General features: G+C 42.6%; 1 long non-coding RNA gene across 2 annotated transcripts in view; it reads left to right on the top strand.

The window, feature by feature from the left end:
• The first annotated feature begins 479 nt into the window (after positions 1 to 479).
• Positions 480 to 5,229, top strand: part of LOC108309689 — a 152,559-nt gene continuing 147,809 nt past the window's right edge. For both annotated transcript variants that reach the window (XR_005201494.1, XR_001827461.2), the window contains exons 1-2: positions 480 to 561; positions 1,410 to 1,502. This is a non-coding gene — a long non-coding RNA (uncharacterized LOC108309689). The remainder of the gene's footprint in view (positions 562 to 1,409; positions 1,503 to 5,229) is intronic.

Genomic DNA, 5,229 nt, shown 5'->3' with positions numbered 1-5,229 from the left:
AAAAAAAAAAAAAAAAAAAAAAAAAAAAAAGTATGTATGTTAATACGTTTATGCACAAATGAAAGTAGTTTATTACAAAGAAGAAAAAAAGCCAGAAAACGTTTCTGTTTCCTGAATTGCCTCCTGAAAAGCACACGCCACCTGGGTTTTCTTTTTGCCTCTTAAAATTGGGGTGGGTTGGGGTGAGGGGGAGACTGCTGGCGGCCGAGGCAGGCAGAGAGAAGCTGCGGGAGCTGCCCGTCTTGTCTCTGCCTCGGTCTTGCACCCACCTCTGCCAGTCCCTACTCCCACGTTTGGACCCCCCCGCCCCGTCTCCTGATATAGAGGCTTGGCTATTGAAATTCCGACCCTGAGGCTGTAACTAGGAAATGCCTGTTGTCCTGCCAAGGGACTGGATTGGACGAGGAGAGTGCAGGGGTGGGATGAGGGAGGAGACGGAGGAGGGGCCTTTAAGCCAGAGTTTCTAGAAGGAACAAATACCGAGACAGGAAAGGACACCATTGGCCGCGGTAGGCAAAGCTGCTGAATGGCGACTGTGGTCATTCCGTCCTGGGCAATAGAGTAAGACTCTGTCCCAAGAAAAGAGAGAAAGAGAGAGAGAGGGAGGGAGGAAGGAAGGAAGGGAGGGAATGTAGGTTAATATGTTTAGGCACAAGTGAAAGTAGTTTATTAAAAAGAAAAAAAAGCCAGAAAACTTTTCTGTTTCCTGAGTTGCCTCCTGAAAAGCAGTCATTACCTGGGCTTTCTTTTTTCTCTTAAAATTGGGGTTTTAGCCATGCGTGGGGCCTTCTGATGGCCTCAAAAGCTGCCATGTGATTGAGCCTGAAGGCACAGGGTCTGAGGTGCTTGAGCTGGGGGTAGCTCAGATGGTCATCTCGGCAGTTTGCCCTGGACAGTGGTGCCCATGCGCCTCCCAGCCAGGCCGGGCTGGTTCTAGCGTCACGGGGCTGGGTGGCAGCCATTGGGTGCACTGCTCTCCCACAAATAGCCCTGCAGCCTCTCCCGTGGGGTTCACTACAGGGCACTGCTTGGCACCCATCCAGGGGTACATAGAGTTTTATCACAGTGAGAAGGAAGCTTTGGGCAGAGACCACAGCAGCGTCGAAGACCAACTCTGCTTTCTTAAAGCTGCAGTGTTACTGGGAGCCTCAAGGTGGTACAGCAGCACAGTCTATGGTTTACAAAGAGCCTGAATTACACTTTGTGAAAAGCTTCCTCGGGCACAATTAGCCTGACGATTTGAACCGTCTCTCAGTCGCTTGCATTCCTTGTTTCAAATAGGCTGGCTCCCAATCTGGCTTGACCTTTGAGGTTCTTTCTTGCTGGTTCACCCACCTCCACCCCCACTCAGAATCGGGAGGGATTTCTTAGTTCTTTGGTTACTGAAAAGAAAATCCTTTTCTGCCCAGGTTCCCTCCTCAGATTCAGGCCTGAACTGCTCCCCTGTGGTCATGGAGCCTGCCCTAGGTGCCACCTGGACCTGTGCCAGGCAGACAGCAGAGGTGAGTTCAAGGGGGTTCCTCGGAGGTCACAGCTGCTTGCAGACTGCAGACTGTCACCATCAGCATCCCTTCTCTGTTTAAGCCATCTCCTTCTTTATTTCACTGATTCCCACTGGCTTGCCCTTCATATACATCCTCGCTATCCTTTTTGGAATATCCACGCTGTTTTGAATTAGCTTGTATTCTACGCTTACTCTAAATTTTACTCCAAATTTACTCGCTGCTCAAACGTCACCTTATCCATATGGTACTCCCTGACCACCTGTGAACAGCAGCAACCTTCCAGCACTAGTGAGCCCCTTACGTTGCTTTATGTTCCTTCTTAGCCCTTTCACCACCTGGCATAAGTATATATTTATTATTTCTTCACCCCCAAGGGCAGAAGGCCCCTGAAAGCTGGGACTTTCCCAGTTTTGTTCTCTGCTGCATCCCCAACCCTGGAATAGCCTCTGCATGTGTTGGGCACTCAGCAAATGCTGGTTGGATGGATGAATGAATGGATGGCTAGGGAGAATTTTACCCCTCCTCAACGAGTCAAAAGCAATGTCCTGGCAGCTTGGAGTCTAGGGTCTGTCTTTGGCTGAGCCACTAGTTACTTGTAGGGCTTTGAACAAGTCACTTGGTCTCCCCACATGGGCTGTTCCTCATCTGCAAAATGAGTGGACTGGACTGTATGCTTTATACAGTTCCTTCCTGCCCCAAGAGTTTTGGGTTTTATGATTATCCTCCAAAAGGGGCTAAAGCCATAAACCAGGTGACAGACAATACGTGTTATTGGCAGGACAATTGCAAGTAATAAGCTAGCATCAAAAGATGCATTGATATATGTAGATAAACATAATTACTTCACAATCTTTAAGTCTTTAAAAATTATTTTCCTAAGGAAGTCTCAAATATAGTGGCCTTATGTTTCTATTTTGATCTCTGGCTCCGTGTATTAATAAATCTGATTTTTTTCTGATAAATAAAAGGTTTAAAAAATGTTATTGCTTATTTGGGTTCTTCCTAGGTTATTTCTTCTCATTAGTAACACTATTTAGGGAAAGATGTCATGCTTATAGTATGCATCCAACATGAAAAAATTTCAAAATAAAACAATCATAATTTAAAAAAACCCTCTTACCATTGAAAAGAACTATCACCTTATGCAATAATCTTCCTCGTGCTATTTAATTGTGGTTATTTTTTAGGATTGGTACATGTCTGGCATCTAGGAGACATAAAACTATTTTTTAAATTAATTAATATATATATTTTATTGCACTTTAGGTTCTGGGGTACATGTGAAGAACACACAGGATTGTTGCATAGGTACATACATGGCAATGTGGTCTGCTGCCTCCATCCCCATCACCTATATCTGGCATTTCTCCCCATGTTATCCCTCCCCAACTGCCTACCTCCTGCTGTCCCTCCCCTAACAGAACCCAGTGTGTGAAGCTCCCCTCCCTGTGTCCAGTATTCTCATTGTTCAACACCTGCCTATGAGTCAGAACATGTGGTGTTTGATTTTCTGTTCTTGTGTCAGTTTGCTGAGAATGATGGTTTCCAGACTTATCCATGTCCCTACAAAGGACACAAGCTCATCGTTTTTGATGGCTGCATAGTATTCCATGGTGTATATGTGCTGTATTTTCCCTATCCAGTCTATCGTCGATGGGCATTTGGGTTGGTTCCAGGTCCTTGCTATTGTAAACAGTGCTGCAATGAACATTCGTGTACATGTGTCTTGATAACAGACTGATTTATAATCCTTTGGATATACCCAGTAATGGGATTGCTGGGTCAAATGGAATTTCTATTTCTAGGTCCTTGAGGTATCACCACACCGTCTTGCATAATGGTTGAACTAATTTACGCTCCCACTAACAGTATAAAAGTGTTCCTATTTCTCCACATCCTCTCCAGCATCTGTTGTCTCCAGATTTTTTAATGATCACCATTCTAACTGGCATGAGATGGTATCTCAATGTGGTTTTGATTTGCATTTCTCTAATGACCAGTGATGATGAGCATTTTTTCATATGTTTGTTGGCCTCATATATGTCTTCTTTTGAAAAGTGTCTGTTCATGTCCTTTGCCCACTTTTGAATGGGTGTGTTTGTTTTTTTCTTGTAAATCTGTTTTAGTTCTTTGTAGATTCTGGATATTAGCCCTTTGTCAGATGGGTAGATTGCAAAAATTTTTTCCCATTCTTTTGGTTGCCAGTTCACTCTAATGATTGTCTCTTTTGCTGTGCAGAAGCTCTGGACTTTAATTAGATCCAATTTGTTTGTTTTGACTTTTGTTGTTGTGGTGTTTTTAGTCATGAATTCCTTGCTTTTGGTGTTTTAGTCATGAATTCCTTGCCGATGCCTATGTCCTGAATGGTTTTGCCTAGGTTTTCTTTTAGGGTTTTTATGGTGTTAGGTCTTACGTTTAAGTCCTTAATTCACCTGGAGTTAATTTTAGTGTAAGGTGTAAGGAAGGGATCCAGTTTCAGCTTTCTGCACATGGCTAGCCAGTTTTCCCAACACTTTTTATTAAACAGGGACTCCTTTCCCCATTGCTTGTTTTTGTCTGGTTTGTCAAATATCAGAGGGTTGTAGATGTGTGACATTGCCTTTGAGGGCTCTGTCCTGTTCCATTGGTACAGGACCATGTTTTGGTACCAGTACCATGCTGTTTTGATTACTGTGCCTTGTAGTATAGTTTGAAGTCCGGTAGTGTGATGCCTCCAGCTTTGTTCTTTTTGCTTAGGATTGACTTGGCTATGTGGGCTCTCTTTTGGTTCTATATGAAGTTTAAAGTGGTTTTCTCCAGTTCTGTGAAGAGGGTCATAGGTAGTTTGATGGGGATAGCATTGAATCTATAAATTACTTAGGGCAGTATGGCCATTTTCACGATATTGATTCTTCCTAACCATGAACATGGAATGTTTCTTCATATGTTTGTGTCCTCTCTTATTTCGTTGAGCAGTTTTGTAGTTCTCCTTGAAGAGGTCCTTTACATCCTTTGTTATTTGTATTCTTAGGTATTTTATTCTCTTTGTAGCAATTGTGAATGGCAGTTGATTCTTGATTTGGCTCTCTTTAAGTCTGTTATTGGAATGCTTGTGATTTTTGCACATTGATTTTGTATCCTGAAACTTTGCTGAAGTTGCTTATCTGTTTCAGGAGATTTTGGGCTGAGGTGATGGGTCTTCTAAATATACAATCATGTCATCTGCAAATAGAGAAAATTTGACTTCCTCCTTTCCTAATTCAATATCCTTTATTTCTTTTTCTTGCCTGATTGCTCTGGCTAGAACTTCCAGTACTATATTGAATAGGAGTGGTGAGAGAGGGCATCCTTGTCTAGTGCCAGATTTCAAAGGGACTGCTTCTAGTTTTTGCACATTCAGTATGATATTGACTGTGGGTTTGCCTTAAATAGCTTTTATTATTTCGAGGCACATTCCATCAATACCTAGTTTATTGAGAGTTTTTAGCATAATGGGCTGTTGAATTTTGTCGAAGGCCTTCTGTGCATCTATTGAGGTAATCATGTGGTTTTTGTCTTTGGTTCTGTTTATGTGGTGAATTACATTTATAGACTTGCATATGTTGAACCAGCCTTGCATCCCTGGGATGAAGCCTACTTAATTGTGATGGATAAGCTTTTCGATGTGCTGTTGCAATCAGTTTGCCAGTATTTTATTGAAGATTTTTGCATCTATGTTCATCATGAATATTGGCCTGAAGTTTAC

The sequence above is a fragment of the Cebus imitator genome, unplaced genomic scaffold (genome assembly GCF_001604975.1).
Source record: "Cebus imitator isolate Cc_AM_T3 unplaced genomic scaffold, Cebus_imitator-1.0 Scaffold96, whole genome shotgun sequence".
NCBI classification, from domain to species: Eukaryota; Metazoa; Chordata; class Mammalia; order Primates; family Cebidae; genus Cebus; species Cebus imitator.
This window is presented reverse-complemented; position numbering and strand designations above follow the sequence as displayed.